Source organism: Giraffa tippelskirchi, chromosome 10 (assembly GCF_054371585.1).
Source record: "Giraffa tippelskirchi isolate mGirTip1 chromosome 10, T2T-mGirTip1v1.2.pri, whole genome shotgun sequence".
NCBI lineage: Eukaryota > Metazoa > Chordata > Mammalia > Artiodactyla > Giraffidae > Giraffa > Giraffa tippelskirchi.
Genome location: NC_137284.1, coordinates 23,123,998 through 23,142,721, shown reverse-complemented (window position 1 = coordinate 23,142,721; position 18,724 = coordinate 23,123,998). Strand labels below are relative to the sequence as shown.

The 18,724-nt window shown below is 49.4% G+C and overlaps 1 protein-coding gene and 1 long non-coding RNA gene across 4 annotated transcripts in view; one reads left to right on the top strand and one right to left on the bottom strand.

Annotated features, from left to right (window-relative positions):
* The window catches only part of NAV2 (neuron navigator 2), a 423,467-nt gene that overhangs the window by 390,350 nt on the left and 14,393 nt on the right, over window positions 1–18,724 (bottom strand). The window lies entirely within an intron of this gene.
* Window positions 14,966–16,373, top strand: LOC145523435 (uncharacterized). The gene is made up of 2 exons (XR_014066553.1): window positions 14,966–15,160; window positions 15,569–16,373. It is a non-coding gene; the product is annotated as an uncharacterized LOC145523435 (long non-coding RNA).

The window sequence follows — 18,724 nt, the reverse complement described above, 5'->3', positions numbered from 1 at the left end:
CACGGGGTTCTCCAGGCAAGAATACTGGAGTGGGTTGCCATTATGGAAGGTGGTAAATCTGAGCACTTCATCTGTGCTGCGTGACTTCAAATTACTGACTCAAACTCTCTTGAGTCTCAAGTTTCACATCTATAAGCTGGGTATAATTATTCCCACCCCAAAGTATCACTGACAGGTAAAATAATATGAGTGAGGACATAATAAGTATTCAATAAAAGGTAGACTGTAATGATAATAATCATCACCGCTTTTTTAAGAGGGACATAATGAAAGTCTAGCTTTATAAAGCTTAGTCCTGTGGCTCCTCTCAGGACTGGAGAATGCTCTAGGAGGTAGATATGACTGACTGACACTGTGCACAGGGCAACAAGAGGGGAATAAGAGCAGGATTCCTAAAAGAGAAATGGAGGGGACATGTGGCAAAGAGGTTAGATGAAAGAAAAGCATGTGGAAATCAGACAAAATTTAAATTAAAAATTTCTAATTTTGTCATCCGCAGCTCCTATTAAATCTGCCTTCTCTCGAACAATCCTCCTTCCATGCTTTTCCAGCATTCTCCTACTTAACGACAGTAAACACACTCCATAAACAAAAAAAAAATATAGTAGAGAGGTAATTAACGCTGAGCCATCTAATTCTGAATTCCTAATCATGCTCTACTTACATTAAAATGAGATTCCAGGCATGTACAACAATCAATTTTACTCTAGCTAAAAAAAACAACACACACACACAAACTAAAGTCAGTTATTTAGGGAGAGATTTGAGAAGCACTTGGCTTCCATGTGTCATCCAAATATGTGGAGCTCCGTTGGCACGCCTGACAGGCTGTGGCTCTGTCATTGCCTTGCCTTCTGTAAAGTCGTGCTCTTGACTATGTTCAGAGAACCAAAGCGTATCGTGAGATCTGGGCTGAAGCTGGGCAGCGGAGCTGGCCCTACAGCAGTGTGTGAAGGGAGCTGAGACTGCAACCGACTCTACAATTCTATTTCTTACTGGCCATATGTTTTAGACGAGTCATTTCTCTTCTCTCTGTGTCAATGTCTCTATTTCTTCATCTGTAAAATGGGCATAATATTTTAGGATAACCATGTTGGTGAAAACACTCTGGGAGCTGCAAATTTCCACTGTTCTTAGTGTTTGCCCAAAAGTACCCCAGTGCTTCATGTGATGGTCAGCTGTATTCAGATGGCCTGAATTTCATACCTTTCCAGTGTCAAAAACCAGGGTCAGGGAGAATGATAACAGGAGGGAAGCTGGTGTGTGGAGGCCTCACTTGGGGGCCTCTTCCAGGGCCAACTTACCCATTAGGCATAGTGCTCAGGACCATGGAAATATTTTAATTTTTTTTTTTTTTTTGCAATCAGAAGGAAAAAACGCATACAATCTTGCCTGGATTATACTTGTTTTATACCAGTGAGGTCATAAAATCCACTTTTTAAATATCTCTTTTTGATGGAGGAAGGGTCCACAAAGGCAAGAGTGCCGAGAGCCCCTTTGAGTCATAACACAGCCCTGACCAAGTTGCTAACAAGTGCAAATGGGCTTCCCTTCTTACCTTTTCCAGAGCCCAGACTTGTTCCTCTGGGCCTGATGTCTATTCCTAGGCCTCGGAATCTTCCAGACAATGCCCAGGTCAAGGAACAAGTGGGAATTCCTGACAGAAGGGGCGACTGGACAGAAGGGGCGACTCCTGAGTAGGGGCAGGGAGGAGAGTTCCTGGTTGCCTCTGGAATCATGTCTTCTAAGTGCTGTCCAACCTGATCCCTGGACTCATTCTCCAGGTGGAGATACTTTCTACTCCCACTATCGGTGGGAGTATAACCTGGCACAAACTTTCCGGAGAGCCATCTGGCAGTACAAATTTAGCAAGAATCTAAACAGTATGTACTCTGACCCAGCAATTCTGCTTTCAGGAATCCATCTTACAGTTTTTCCTGTGCAACTGTGCAAAGATAAAGGTATAATGAGCACACTGTTTAAGATGGGTTGTTGTTTTTTTTTTAAAAAAAGAACAAGCCGAAATGTTCACCAGGAGGGCCATAGCCAGTCAACTGTGTAGCATCAATAGCCATTGGATAGCCTGCAATAAAGCAGTAAAAGAGAGAGCATTTGATCTCTGTGTCAAGAGAGGGTAAGGAGAGAAAGAGCTCTGTAGGGGGGTATGTATACGGGGAGACTCCAACTGGGGGAAGACACTCAAGTTCAGAAGCACCCACCTCTCTTTGCTGCTGCAACCTCATAACCACTGCCTCTCCCACTTAACAGAACCCTCTGCAGTTTATAAAGCCTTTCTTCGGAGCCTCACGATGGTTTTGTGAGTAGATGAAGGGTTTTCACTACATCTTAAATAAGACACAGACTCATAGAAGTTCAGTCATTTGTCTGAAACCCCAATGAGGGGAGTGGAATTTGAACCAGGCCATAGGACTCCTCTCACTGTGCTGTTTCTCCTAAGCTTCACCTGTTTCCCCTCTCTGGATCTCAGTTTTGCCCCCTGTATCATGAGCACGTTGAAGCGGACCTTCACTCCCTACAACGCTAGGCGCTCTGTTGCCTATATGGTATTGCTGAAGTCTCAACACCTGCATTAACGCAAACTACCACCAGATGGCAACAGCAGCCACGGCTTCCCAGGCCCTGGTGAGGAACTCGGTCTCCTGGGCTGCCCATGGGGGAACTGGTCTGGATCGAGGTAACGGTGTGGCCTGCCAGAGGGTGAATTTGTCTGGATCAGAGCACGGGTGCCTCTATGATTCTCTGCTGTCTGGACACCAGGACTGAAGTATCATTACTCCCACTATCTAGAGACAGCCAGGGCTGACACCAGGCCAGTCCCCAGTGGAGGGGATCCAGCTCCAGAAACCTTCCTGGCACCCGTGCCCCAGGATACAGGCATTGGGCAGAACAAGAACGCATCCACTGTTGGCCTCCAGGTCCTACCTGGAGCATCCCAGGTGGAGGGCAGCACAGAGTCCGTGAGTCCACACTGCAAAGCACATACACACCCTTGCCAGTCCTGGACCTAGGCGGTGACCACATGTGAAATTAATTCTGTCTTCAAAGCAGCTGTTTATTGGGTACCAACTATGTGCCAGACCCCGTGTTAAATGCCTTGTACTTACCTCCTTCAATTCTCACAACAAGTCAGGAGGGCAGGAGCTATTATCACCTATGTTTTACAGATGAGGGAAATGAGGCTAGAGGAGGTGAAGTAACTTGCCTAGAATCACCAGAGGCAGGCAGTGGTAATCCAGAATCTCCCCGAAGCCCATGTAACTCCCCAGCTCATGTTCTTCCAAAAGGGTTTGGCTGGACTGGAGTATAAGGGTCTTGGGAAGGCTAAGTGGGAGAAGACAAACTGTTAGGGGAGGCTGAGGCCATTCAGATTCCCTGGGAGCTCAGCTGGTAAAGGATCTACCTGCAATGCAGGAGACTCAGGTTTGATTCTTGGGTCGGAAAGATCCTCTAGAGAAGGGATAGGCCACCCACTCCAGTATTCTTAGGCTTCCCTGGTGGCTCAGATGGTAAAGAATCCACCTGCAACACGGGAGACCTGGGTTCGATCCCTCGGTTGGGAAGATTCCCTGGAGAAGGGAATGGCTACCCACTCCAGTATTTTTGCCAGGAAGATCCCATGGACCCAGGAGCTTGGTAGGCTAAAGTCCATGGGGTCTGAGGCCATTCTGGAAAGGGTCCTGATTCCAGTCTTTGAAAATGGTGTCATTATGGATCTAAGTCACGGTGTCACATCCCTGCTGGCTGCTACTGGAAACAGCACAGGGCAAAGGTCAGGGGTGTTCGCTCTGAATTCAGACACCTGGGTTTCCTAGGTAGATGACCTTGAAGGTGACCCTGAGCTCTTTGCATCAGTTTCCTGCTCTGCAAACATGATTCTAATGATAGAAACAGTATCTCCCTCACAGGCTTATTGTGAGCATCAGAGGAGCTGATATATATATAATGTGCTTTTAACCCCCCCTGGATATACAGCAGATACTCAATAAATGCTTATTAATATTACTGACTGAGCTACCAAAGCAAGGATTGCTGTGGTTCAGTTCTCCTGGCATGACCTTCTTTCTTCTGCATCTTCCAAACATCAGTACATCTCCTTCCCTGAGTCTCCCGTGTTTTCCAACCTCCACGCCTCTGCTCGTGATGTTCCCTGGACATGGATCACCACGTACCCTATTTCTTTTGAGAAAAAACCCTCCAAATGTCAAGGGCCACCAACAATTAGTAGTTTGCCTTTAATGAATTTGTAAATAAGTTTTATTGTTCCTCAATGCTTGCAGGCAGTCATCCCACCCAGTACTTCACGCAGCACTTTGTTCATAGCGGGATGTCCCCAAAGGGCACAGCACAAATGCCCCCTCACCATGGACCAAATGGCCACCCTCCCAGGTGTGCCTGCTTGGAGCACTGATAAGTATGGAAGAGTCTTCCTTTTCCTCTGTAAGGACTGGATAAAGCATTTCCCTCCCCATGGTCCTCTTCCGATACCCTGTGAAACGTAAATTCCCACAAGCTGAATTTCTAGCTGAAAACCCAAGGCCTTGGCCAAGTGTGGAGCTGCCAGCCCTTCTTTCCTACTAAGAGGGAAAAAGAGGGCATCTCCGCCCCAGGACACAGTCAATCCTTCTGACTCTACTATTTACTCAAGAAAAAGAAAGATTTAGTCAAGAAGAGTAAACTCACATTACTAAAGGGGCCATGCAGCTGGCTGGGTGTGATACAGCTGGGAGTGGTGGGGACTGTGGTAAACCGAGAACACTACCTATAGTTATTCCAAACAGTTTTGCCAAACGAGCAAATGTATCCCCAGACCTAATGCAGCCTAAGGGCCATCAGCTTGCAAACTTTACCTTAAAAATTTGCCATCAATCCTCAAAACAGATGGATTCAGGGTCCTCAGTATGACCTCTGATGTAACTTTTAAGGTGGGCAAACGAGAGTTTGAATTCCTACTCTGGCATTTCCTATCTGTGACCTTGAACACTCTACCTTCTCTTTACCCATTTTCTCAACATTAACATGGGAATCAAGTGAGAATCTGTCTCATGGAGTTGCTATGATTAAATGAGAAAACATACATGAACAGACTAACATAGAATCTGATACACGCAAACTATTTTTAAAACATTTTTTATCTATTTTTGGCTGTGCTGAGTCTTTCTTGCTGCGCATGGGCTTTCTCTAGTTGCAGCGAGCGGGGGCTATACTCTCTAGTTGTGAGGCTCGGCTTCTCATTGCAGTGGCTTCTCTTGTTGCAGAGCACAGGCTGTAGGTGTGTGGGCTCAGTAGTTGTGCATGGGCTGAGTTGCCCTATGGCATGTGGGATCCTCCCTGACCAGGGACTGAACCAGTGTCCTCTGCATTGGCGGGTGGATTCTAAACCACTAGACCACCAGGGAAGCCCAATATATGTAAATGATTTTAAATGTTACTGACCAAGAGAGAGGACTATAAGGGGAGAGGGGAAGATTTGTTTATGTTTCTAATTACATTGTACCTTGTGGTATAAGCCGTGTGTTCTCTCCAGCTACTGAGCTACTGTCTCTTCTCCAACGGGTACAATGTGTGGCCCAGGGGACAGAACCTAACTTCTTGTGCTCCAAGGGTGGCTCTGGGCTCTAGCATAGAGCCCCGCATTGCTAGAGGCAGCTAAACAGCATAGCAGCAGAAGTTTCCCGTTTGCAGTAGTTAAGACACCTTCAGAGAACTGTCAAGAGCCCATGCACCAAAACCCGTGTGACCTCGTCTATGGGGAGAGGCTGGGATGTTCCCTTTCAGTGGCCAGGAACTGTCCTCCCTGGTCTCTCCTTACAAACAAGCCCCATCTGCCAACTGTAGCCACCACGCCAGGGGTCAGGCTACCCGGTCTAGGTGTCTATGTTGGCTGTAAACACTGCCTCCCCCTTGAGAACTCAGCCACAAGTTCCTCACTAGGAAAAGCCACCACCCACTGATCACAGTCTCTCTACTTTCTCCAGAACCAAGCAGATGGAGCTGTCTTTTCATCTCCTGGATACGCCTCTCCCACATCTGTCACCCATATTTAAGATCTACAACTCCAAAACTGGAAATCCAGCCCGGACAAGGCTGACAGGCTCCAGACAGGGCCTCAGCACACACACATCCAGGGCCTTTGCTTTGCCTGGCCCGGCCACATGACAGGGAAACATAACCAGCATCTAAACTCACATTTTAGCCCCTCTATCCCCCTCGGAAGTTTTATATTACATATCCTCACCTTCTCAAAAGTGAGAATACATCAGGGAGAAGTTTACCTTTCCTTGTGGCTCAAGAAGCATCACAACCATCATTAATTTCTCTAAGGGCTAAGAAAACAGTGGATTTTTCATTCCCTCTTCCTGTGTGATTTCACTGCCAGCTGCTGAATGGACTGTCAGAGCGTCCACTTACCCCAGACCTCCTAGCCAGTTGCTTTGGATTTACTTAAGTCTAAGAAATCAGATAATAACTAGTAAGAACCACCATTCAGCAAGCACTACATGTGGCTCAGATTTCCTACTAAGGGCTTTCCTCTGTACACGATTTCATTGAATCTTCTTAAGCACTCTGGGAGACAGAAACTCTTATCCCCATTTTTCAGAAGAGCAAACTAAGCTGAGAGTTGGAGTACAGAGATAGGAAGGAGCAAGGGAGGTTCTTGAGTCCAGCCTTTTTGACCCCAAAGTCTGTGATCACGATATTCCACCTCCCACCACGTTACTGTGCTTTGGAATTATCTACTAGACAGATGGGCCCTTGCCTCCTTCCTCACTCCCTGCCCTCCTTCTTGTAATGATGTGATTCATGCCTGTGTTCCTCACCAGGCTGTAAGATCCAGGAAAGCATGGATTCTGTCCTTCTTGTTCACCTTACTCTGGTCTCCCCTTCCCCACCCTACTGAACACTACACCTGGCACATAGAAGATGTTTAATAAACAGATTCCTTTCTTTCCCCCATAATTTCTTATCTCTGTGCTCACGATTGTCCTTTAAAGTAGGCTTTTGAGTGTCTTCCTAGAAATTGTCAAAGACTCCGGCCAGGGCCTGACACCAGCCAGTGTACCCCAACACCTGGAATCGTGGGGCTCCCTGTTCCCAGTTCTCCTTTCAGGGAGCCCTCTGAACTTCCACCCACTCATGGTGTCCACCAGATGTCCCAAGGAGAGCCAGCAGTTACCCCAGTGATAGCTTGGGCTCCATAGCTAGGCCCCAATTCTAGAAAAGCAAGAGTGTGTGTCCTTCTGTCTGGGGCTGAGGTTCTTTCACGGAATTATGTGAGGTTGGCCTGTCCAAATAGTGCTGGCACGTTGGCTTCTGGCAAGAAATTTTCTTTATATATTAGACAAGAGCCCCTCAAAAAATATTTGTCAGGCCCCCTAAAGCCTAGGGAAGGCTTTGCCTAAGATATCTCTAAAGGAAGGCTCCATCAGTGTTTTTATTGATGAAATCTGACTAAAGTGAACACCAAGGGCAGCTGCGATCAACACCCGAATCAGCAGAGTTGGGGGAGAAGATGTCATTGAATCGGGGCTTTGGAGGTGGCAGGTGTGAGTTTGAATCTGACGCTGCCAGTTTGCTGGCTGAGCGACATGGGGCAAGTTCCCTTCCTCCTTCTCATGAGTATAAGCACTTTGGATAGGAGCTTTGGGAGTTTATGTAAAGGTCCCCAAATCTTCCCAAATTATAGTTGACCCTTAAACAAGGCAGAGTTAGGGGCACTGACCCTCCAGAGAGTGGGAAATGCTAGTATAACTTGTAGTCGACCCTCTGCACATGCAGTTCCTCTGTATCTGGGAATTCAACCCCCCATGGATCATCAAGTACTGTAGTATTTATCAATACTATTGAAAAACATCTGCACGTAAGTAGACCCATACAGTTCAAGGGTCAAAAGTGCACTTGCATTTTGTTGCCTGAATCCAGGTGGCTGGGGAAGGCAGGCTGGAAAAGTGACGATGAGTGTAGACATCTAGTCCAAATTCTGGTTCTGCCACCAATTAGTTCTCTGATCAAGTCAAATATACAGAATAACCCCCAGGTATCCCTTCTGTGAAATGGATATACCAACAATTGTAATTTCCATGTAAGTGTATTATGAGCAGACATGAGAAATCTTATGTATAAAAAACACTTAGCCCATGGTAGGCATTGAAAAAATGATGGTTACTGAATTTGAAACCAACCTCCTAATCAATCAGTATATTTGCTTAGCACAAACCTAGCACAGATGCTAGGTGCCCCAGGGCATTCCTGAGAAGGACTAGAATATTCCCTGGGCGTTTAATGCTGACAAGGGTTCTCACTGAAGCTCAGATCACATTCTATTTAACATACTGGTAAAGACTCTGCTCTTGTCTCTTTATCTTCTGCTTCAGCAAATCTCCGGGGCCTGGGACAGCCAAGAAGGTCCTCAGAATCATGACCAGAAGCCCTGGAACCCAACAAGAGGTGGCCTAGAAGGCAGACTGACAGTGAGTAGCTCCAGTTTTCCTAAGAGGAAGCTATTTTTAATCTTAGCAGCAGTGGAAACTGCATACATTAACATAATCTCAACCTCACCAACGACTTCTAGTTTTTCATTTTAAAAAAAGGTGTTTCATGATCAAAAGCCATGCCCAGTTTGTTTGCGGCTGGTTGATGCAGAGAGGCTGACACAGGGACACTGCTACATCTAAGGGACAAGGTGTTTTGAACTGTCACCACCTCCCATGGACCACTCTCTGCCCCTTGAACTGCTTTGAGCCAAAAACTCTTTGGAAAGGTGCTCTGTTTCTGATGGCTGATGCTGGCGGCCAGACAGGTGCTGGCAGGTCAGGCTGATGCAGGCCCCAAATTGGGCAGATGGCGGCAGATGGCACCCAGGTGGGCAGTGCCCAGCACTCAAGCTCCCTCCTCCCCACAGTGTCAGCCTCCCAACCTCAGTTTGTTCTTCCCATCCCTGCAGCTTATTTTTACCATGCGGGGGAAAAAAAAAAAGTGATGCTATTTCTCTGCATTTTACCCTGAAACAAGTCACACTAGCTCCCTCAAAAAAGCACCCAACAGATGGCTCTGGTCCCTTGCGCTTGGAGAAATAGCAAAACCTCCCAGGCTGCCGGGAGGTGATTAAAATCTCATGCATAGTGTAGAGGAAAACGCTTCAGACTCCTTTGTTCAGAAGGCACAGAAGTGAGACGTTCGAGTCCTGCCTCTGACTTTGGCTGTATGAGTCCTAGCACAAGCACCTGACCTTGGCTTGCTGTACCTCTGTCTCCTCCTATGTAAAAACTGGGTAACAACAGTGTTTTGTGAATAGTTGTGAGGATTAAACTAATCAGTCCAATGCCTGGCACACCCTAGGTGGTCTGTAAGTATAGGCTAGAACTATCATTGCTGTTTGGTTGCTTAGTCGCGTCCGACTCTTTGCGATCCCATGGCCTGTAGCCTGGCAGGCTCCTCTGTCCATGGGGATTCTCCAGGCAAGAATACTGGAGTGGGTTGCCATTTCCTTCTCCAAGAGATCTTCTCAACCCAGGGATTAAAGCCATGTCTCCTACTTGGAAAGCAGGTTCTTTACCACTAAGCCACCAGGGAAGCCCCTACAACTATTATTACCTCTGATGGAAACCTCTACAGGGCTGGAAAGGAACTCTGTTTAGGATGCCAGGGGACAGGGCTGCTCCCAGAGCAACACTCACCTCCAAACCACCCATGTGTTTGGCCAGGAGAGCCGGGGAGCGTAGGCAGGGGCCCAGGCTGGGCTCACTGACAGCAGGGGCACCGAGCTGCCAGGTACCCGGCTTAGTCGCAGCACCCATGAAGAAGTCTTCGGTCTCCTGGAGAGGTAGGGCTGGGACGACAACTGCAACTTACATTTAGTGAGCACTTACTATGTGCCAGGTCCTGAGATAAACATGTTACAGGCCTTCTCTGATTTAGTCCCTCATCAATGCTATGAGGAAGATACTACTATTATCTACATGTTACAAATGACAGAAGTAAGGTCACACATAAGGAAGCATGAGGTCAGGACCCAACTCTGGCCCAGTACACGGGAAATTCCATGCTTAAAATGACTACATACCAGTGAGATGGGGCTGGAGGGCCGAAGGCGGTTTCCCACACTCCTAGCCCGAGAAAAGGCTTATGGGCCTGGCCCAGCCCTCCACAGCCGACCTGGAGGGCGTGTAGTTCATGACTATACTGCTATGCCCTCCTCCAGGGGATCTTCCCCACCCAGGGATAGAACCCAGGTCTCCCACATTGCAGGTGGATTCTTTACCGTCTGAGCCACCAGGGAAGCCCTGTGGATTCCAGGCACAGTCAGAGACTCCAGCCCTCTCACTGTATATTTTTTGGGGATGGAGGGATATGTGAGCCCATCCTGGCCCTGCTCAGCCCACAAGGATTTCTCACTTCCCCACCTCCATTAGCTAAGCTTCTGAAGATCTGTTAAAATGCCATCGTGAGACCTAGAGGGAGGGATACTTCACTCAGCTGGAAGAAATGCTTGAGCATGAATTGCTTTGCATCAGACTGGGTGTGAGTGGGAAGGAAGGGCAAAGGGTTCAAGAAGAAGGGGCCCAGGAAGTCACGTTTTGAGGCAGCACACTGCTCTCATGGAAGGAAATGGCTGGCATAAGCCTCCATCCCAGGTGCCCTTGTCTTATGTCATCGTCCCCGTCCTGAAGCTGCTGACGTCATCCATGCTGAGACCTCCATGTCTGGCATTGGTGTATTATATTCTGCCTTTCAAATACTGCATTCACATTTTATCTCACGCACTTAGGAAACTGCTACCTTGCCTCAGCTGGCTGGGTGGTCACCTCACCCATAACTACCAACCGGGAAACTGGCTCCTATCAAAAAGCAACAGCTTTCCTTGGAGTCATTACACAGCCTCTCCTCCTTCATTCATTCCTCAACATGGGGCGCCAAGTCCTGAGTTTGTTTTTCCTTTAGTGACTCTTAGATCTACTTGCTCCTCTCCAGCCCCACTGCCCAGCCCTATTCCAGGCCTCTACTGCCTCTCTGTGCCAGCTTCCTCATCTGTAAAGTGGGGCTAATAATAGTGCCTTCCCTGTAAGTCCACTGCAATCTTTTAACAAGTTAATACAGGTAAAATTCTTGGAATAGCATCTAGCATACAGTAAGCACTCAATAAATGTGAGCTATGTTCACTATCACCATTGCCATCATCAACAGTAGTACCAAGGCTGCTGAAAATCCCTAGTCAGCCCTCTAGTCTCCATCTTTTTCATCTTGGTGTCCTGAGATGAACCCCCTTAGACACTATTTTCAGCCTGCCCTCCCTTACAGAGAATCCCAGTATGGCTCCCCATTCTCTGGGACTGAGACCAAATGTCCCTGACTGGCCTCCAAGGCTCCCATTCCCCAGACTGCCTTGAACACCACCTTCCCATATAAATATCTGGTCAAAGCAGGTCTCTTCAATGTCATCCCTCACAGCTCAGCAGCCATGATCATTGCTGCCTCTAGACCTTGCACAGGCTCTTCTGGCCTTTGGAAAACTCTCCTTCCTCTCTCCACATATCCAAATTCCTTTACTCCTTTAAGGAAAGAGGGGGTGATTAGAAACCAGCTCTTGTCCTACCTCCCTTAGAAGCCTGGGTCCTCTGTCCTGAAGCTGGGCACTGAGTGGCACCAAGTGGCTTAATGCCCACTATGAGCTAGGAGGAGCACCCTAGGTCCCCAGCCGGCACCTCCAAGATGCCTCACGCAGACCCGTGTGTAGGTAAGAGACAGCCAGTCATAGGCTCCAGAGCCAAACACTCCTGAACTCCAAAGCTGGAGCTACCATTTACCAGTCACTTGACTTAGATCAAATCAGCTAGCCTCTCCAGCTCATTTTGCTCATCTGCAAAATGGGTCTAAGGCCTGACCCTGGAAGGTAGTCGGGGGACCTAAGCCAATGCTGGCCAGAAGAACACCCCAGAGCTGTGCACAAAGCAGCAAGTTCTCCCCTCCTCTCAACAACCATGGGCTATGGATCACTATTCTTTTAGGAACCAGAGTACCACCTACAGGAGCAATGCCATCCGTCTGCTCCCACGGGCGGGTGACACAGTTGGTGGAGAGGCCTCTCCTGTGAGAGCCCACCCCCACCCGCTCCCCAGAAGTGCCCTCTCTTTTCAAAGCTGCTCTTGTGTTCAAGACAATAAAAGTAGCGTCCTTGCCAACAGCATAATTGTGTGGGTATCGGCTGACAAAAGGTTTAAGAGGGTAATAAAAACACCCATATCTCAGACTTCGAGCCCGGCAAAGGAAAAATGGATGTCATGAGGCACATAAACCCTCAGATTCATAGAGGATGCTCTTTCTCTCCACCTCCCAGAAGGCTGGGCAGGGCAGAGCCCAGCACAACTGGGCGTGCAAGATCTTGGGGAGACAGCCAGGTGTCTGGACCAGACCGCAGCGGGCAAGGAGGGCCTGAAGCCAGAGAGGAGGCTAGTCCCCAGAGAGGCGTCCGGATGAGAGCTAGAAGCAGAGCCCCCTGAAGACCAGGTGACCAAAAAGGACTCCGGAGAAGACAGAGGTGTAGTCGGGCTCCGGAGAAGACAGAGGTGTAGTCTCCACAGCCATTTCTCCGGCTACGCCTCTTCAGGCTGGTTACCTAACCTCCCTGACCATCATTCCTCCACCTAACAATACCGCCTCACAAGGCCGTTTCGATACTCAGACAAGAGCCTGTGAGAGCTGCTCACTTCTTGGGGACTTGCTGTGTGCCAGGCTCCACACTAAGTGCTTTATGTGACTGATCTCTCTCCTTCCTCTCAATCATGCCTGTGAGGCTCCGTTTGACAGAGAAGACTAAGCACAGAGAAGTTAAGTACTTCTGTGAGGTCACAGAGTGGAGACAAGGCTTGAACCCAGGCCTGTTTGAATCCTCAGCTCATGCTCTTAATCATTACGCTTTACAAACAGTAAAATACCATATAAACATCTGGTATCACTGCTATTCCTCTGGGACAGAAGGAGAATCAGATAAAAGACTGACAATAATAATGCCAGATAGAGAACCAGCATGCTGAGGGGGTAAGGACAGAGGGGCATGGAACAGGCAGCGGGCCAAGCATTCCTGGCCCCTCTTTAATTCCCCTCTCCTTCACTCCTTCACTCCTACGCTCCACACCCCAACACACACACACACACATACACACACATACAGACTGTCTAGAACTGCGCATTGGCAGTACATGTTCACATGCACCATTTTACTTGGAATCTCACACCAGTCTTAGAGGTGACATATGTTGTTTCCACTTGACAGATGAGAAAAACTGAGGCTCAGCGAGGTTCAGTGACTTATCCAGGCCACATAGCTAGTCAGCCATACGATATGAGCCAGGATTTCTAACTCCAAGGCCCCTAGTCTTTGTGTCAGCCTGGTCGTGCAGGTGTGGGTGAGATGCCCTGCTGGGGTCGAGAGCCCATCTGTGCCTCCCTCCACCACCCTCCATGTTCATGGTTTGCTGAATCACAGTTGCTCTTTTGTTCACTGCACACTTTCTCCTTCTAGCCTGTAAGCTCCTTTGAGAGCAGAGACCATAGCTGGCTTGTTCACCATTGAGTCTCCAGGGTTCAGCCCAATGTGACAAGGAGGTGCTCAGTAAATAGTCCCCCAATCAAACTGCACCCCAAAGCTTCCCTTTCCACTGCAGGATTTGAGGGAGAAAGACGCAGCTCGTGGAATAGAACTGGGCAGTGGCCACCTTTCAGTAAAGCACCTACTATGTGCAGCCTCCAGCACCCCAGGTGTGGGAGCAGGAGGTGGAGTGTGTGTGGAGAGAGACCTCCTTCTCCACATGGCCCGCTCGGTAACACAGAGGGAAATATAGCTGAGCCCTGGTACCCCCACACAGGTGCCCATCATGGCTCCCTGAGATAGGATCATCCAACTTAACAACTGAAAATAGAGGGCACCCTGTTAAATGTGAATTTTAGATAAACAACCAATAATTTTCCAGTTTAAGTGTGTCCCATGACACAACAGATGGACCCAAATCTTGGTTCTGTCTTTATCGATTATTAGTATTTGTTATGTACTTAAAATGGGCTTCCTTGATGGTTCAGCTGGTAAAGAATCTGCCTGCAATGCAGGAGACCTGGGTTTGATCCCTGGGTTGGGAATATCCCCCGGGGGAGGGCATGGCAACCCACTCCAGGATTCTTGTCTGGAGAATCCTTGTGGACAGAGGGGCCTGGTGGTCTACCATCCATAAAGTCACAAAGAGTTGGACACGACTGAGCAGGTGAGCACACACATACACTTAAACATAATTTTCAAATTAATCATTATTTATCTGAAAGTCAAACAGGACTGGGTGCCTTGTGTTTTACCTAGCCACCCCACCTAAGTTGTTGGAGAGGGCTTATTTCTTCAAACGATCTGAAAATGATGACCGTGAGGACCAAGGGAATTCTGGAAAGGCCCCCATAGTCCCCAGTGTGGAGGGAGCAGGGCCCAGCCCTGGGCATGGATGGAGGCTGAGAGCTGGCCTGTGGTGACTGGGAGCCGGGTTCCCAGTCCTCCTGGCACGGGGAGGGGTGTGGGGCCCGCCCCGGCTGCTCCCCGTTAAGCGGAGCTGGCATTTCAGAGCGCGTCAGAGGCGCTGGCTCCCTGCCCTAGAAGTCAGCATCTGGCCTTCGAGCCAGCACTGCTTGCCCGGCCCCAGCCCTCTCACCTCAGCGGACCCAGACCGGGGGTCCCAGCCGGCCACTGTCATCCTGCCTGCGCCTCAATGGGGCCATTCAGGGGCTCTGCAGAGGCCCCTCGGGAGGGCACGTCCCCCTCCCCCTCCGGGGTGCCCTTGGCCGCAGCCTTTGCCTGTGTGGGTGGGTGGTGGTGGGGGGCATCTGGCTGTGGCGAAAGCAGTTGGCAGCCAGGGGCAACGTTACTGAGGACTGGATTGTTGACAGAGAGCACAGAAATGTCCCACACGTCACAGGACCCCGGGGCGCCCTGCCCTCACTGTGTCCCCCGCCCCCAGCCGGGGCAGCGGGGGCTTCCAAGGGGCCCGCACCTGAGGGCGGAGCCGCAGGGCGTCCCCTCCAATCGCTGAGGCTCTCGGGGCAATTAACTGGAAGCAGACAGAGCGAGTCCCAGTCCCGGCTTTGCCCAGTCCTAGCTGTGTGGGATAAGGCAAGTTGCTTTACCTCTCTGAGCCTTTCTCCATCTCTAAAACGAGATTCCTGGTATCCACCTCCAAGGTGGAGACTAAAGGAGGCAAACTATGTAAGCAGGTAGCATGGAACCTGGCACATAGTAGAGGTTTCCCCTCCATCCCTTCTTATTTCTAGCTCTTTCTAATCCACTGGCAACTCAGGAAATGTGCTCTTTGGTGACACAAAGACACAAAGGCCTTTTGGGAGCTATCTAGGTTCAGGCTTTAACGAGGGGACACCAGGCCCCTTGGAGGCCTGGGATGCTGACTCAGGCCCCTCTCTGCTCACACTGATGCTCAAACACAGCTCCTCCCCTCAGCGCTGGTGCTCTTTCTGCCACCCTGCTCTGGGGTCCTGAGGATCTCACGCCTACTTTACCTTCCAGATTTCCCTGCCCCACATTGCTCCTGAGCTCTGATTTCTGAATGAGCCAACAGAGAGACAGATGCTGAACTCTATGGGCACTGCCAGGCAACCTACAGGCAGCCAGCCTGGGCCTTAAGCAGAGGACGAAGGGACACATACTCTGGGTTCACAGCCCTTCACCAGGAGCCCTGGTGAATGCTTTCCAGGGGCTGACATCCGGTGTGATGCCCACCCTCGACGGCAACCCCAGCCCCTGGCTGCAAGAACAGGAGCCAGGACTCCCCTTCTACCAGAGCCCATCCCCCTGCGCTCAGCACACCAAATCCTGAAGATGTTGCCCTGTTTTCTCTGCATCTCACATGCATACATTCAAACCTAGCTCCTCTCACCTTTTCTGGGCTCCCATCCTTGCCTGCCCCAACTCACCCAGCTCCCTCCTTCCCTTTAATCATCTAAGGTGATATTTCCCTCTGGACCAGCCTTTGTCAGAGAGTGGCGGCTGTGGGCCATCTTCTGCAAGTTCATTTAATCATACTTGCCCAAAATATAAATTCTTGGGCCTCACCCAAATCTGCAAAATCAGCATCTCTGAGGTTAGGGCCCAGGATTTTGCATATTTAACAAGCACCTGGGTCGTAAGGATGCACAATGAAGTTTAAGAACCACTGTCATGGAGGGAAAGAGGCACTCTTGGCACCTCTCTCTGGTCCCACAGGACCTTTCTTTGCACACTCCCATTTCCTGTTAATAACTGTCTGAAAGAATGAATTAATTGGTTTCCTTATTGCCAAATTACATTAATATAATTGAGCTCTGCCATCTCATTTCCCAATTGCATTCTCCTTGGACTTGCTTGAGAGGTTTCTATCCACATATGAAAGTACAGCAGAAAATACACACACACACACACACACACACACACACACACACACACACACACACACACACACATACACACGCACGCACCTGAGACCAACATTTATGGAGAACTCATATGCCAGGCATCGGCCGCATGCTTCCTGCACTGGATCGTTCAGAGCAGCTCTGTGAGGCTGAGATGTTCATGCCTCTAGATCAGATGAGGAAGAACAGACAAGTGTGTCAGCCATTCACCTCACCTGGGCACAACTGGAGTCTACACCCTGGTCTGTGTGGTCATGACCACTCTCTCTTACCTACTTCATGATCCTGATTTCTCTGAAGGCTGGTTTCAAATCCAAGAGCCCCCATCCCAGACCATGCATTGGAATCCCCTGCAGAGCCCTAAGAAATACAGGTGCAGAAGCCTCACCCCAGGCCTGTGTCTGGAAGGGAGATGTCTGGACATGTGTTCTGTTTTTGACAGCTCCACGTGGTCCTGGCAAAGAATGACTGGCCATGTGCCCAGGTCACACGGCTTGTTCAGGAGGATCTAGAGAGAAAACTCAAGCTTTTTGACTCCCAGAACAGTGCTCTTGCCAGCCTCCGCACACTGTTCACATGCTATGGTGTGGCCAGTGGTTGGAATGGATTTTCTCCAGCCCCTCTAGGAACATCTGGACACACACACGCACACACTCATGCCCATGCAGGCCTGTGCATGCACAAATGCCCATACATATACACACATACTCACAAACATCTTAGCATCAGACTCATCACCTTTCAGTCATAGGACAGATTCTCTGTTCCCATCAGGGCTCAGTGTGGACTTGAGGGGGCGGGGGATGTCCCTCCTCCAGGCGACTTGGATGGGATTAAATGAGACAAGTCTAGGGGAGCTGGGGAAGGAACAGAAAGCCCCCCTTGACCTCCTCTAGCGCCTCCTCCCTCCTGTGGACTCTGGAGCAAGCCCACTAAATCCTCTTCCTACACATGCAGTGGCCCCTGCCCGACTGGCCCAGGAGCATGTGCAGGGATAGCTGGTTTCTATGGTACCAGTGGCCATGTAAGCAGCTTTTAAGTAGCTCTGATTTACGCAGAACAAGCTAAAAAAAAAAAAAAGGCTCCCACCTCTAAAAGCATTAGACAATAATTTCACCAAACAGCCTGATTCAGGGGCTCAATTAATCTGCTCCGCTCTTATCAATGGGCTTTCTGCAAATCAGGACCCAACCGCAGCATGACTGAAAGAAACGCCTCAGCAGGGAGACAGATTACATTTGCACGCCACCTGCTCATTGACAGGGTTTCTCTAAGCGGGGATAGAGAGCCCAGCACGACCACCGGAGCCAGCCCCTCCCCTTGGTACTCTGGGGCGCACTCCTTCACAACATGCTGGCATCGTGCAATACAATTTCCCACTGCAATTCAAGGAGAACTAGAAGGAGACTTCCAAACAGCAAAGGATCCTGGGAGCTGGGCTCTATTCAGACTGAGGGAGGGGATTTCCTCCCTTTGCTGAAGGGGCTAGAGCGGACTCCCCAGCCACGGGTGAGAAGGGCTGCGATGGAACTGCCTCCAGTTGCCGCCAGATGCTATCTCGACCAGCCCAGAGCTCACTGCAAAGAGGAGAGCTGAGGTCCTCTAATCTTCAATGTTCAGGTCAAAGACAGGACGTCCCTTCCTTCTGCAGCTACCAGACAGATGCCAGCTTTCCATCACGCTGACCAAGCGTTAGCCACAAAGCCCAGTGAATAAGGGTTTCCCTGGTGGCTCAGATGGTAAAGAATCCACCTGCAATGCAGGAGACCCAGGTTCAATCCTTGGGTTGGGAAGATTCCCGTGGAGAAGGGAACGACTACCCACTCCAGCATTCTTGCCTAGAGAATTCCGTAAGACACAGCAATGTAAGAAATGCATCGGCTGCAGATTCTAGAAGTCTCCTTTCTGATACCCTCTTCCAGGGGGTGTCCTGTTCCTCCCTCCCATCCCTAACTGGAGGGGAGGGTTATTAGAGGCAATGGGGCCCGTGCCTCCAGACATAAGAGGAAACTGAGTATTTACAGGAAGGAGGTTTCTCTTAAGCACTTCTGACGAGGTAAGGGCATAATTGCTCTTCTGCTCCTTAAACTTTAATTTGCCTATGAAATATCTTCAGTTCTGGTTAAAATGCAAATTGTGATTCAGAAGGTCTGAGGCTAAGCCCAAGGTTCTGCATTTCTACCAAGTCTCCAGGTGATGCTATTACAGCTAGTCCAGAGATCATAGTTTTCTTAACAAGGGTTAAAGTATAAAAAGTAGCCAGAACAAAGAA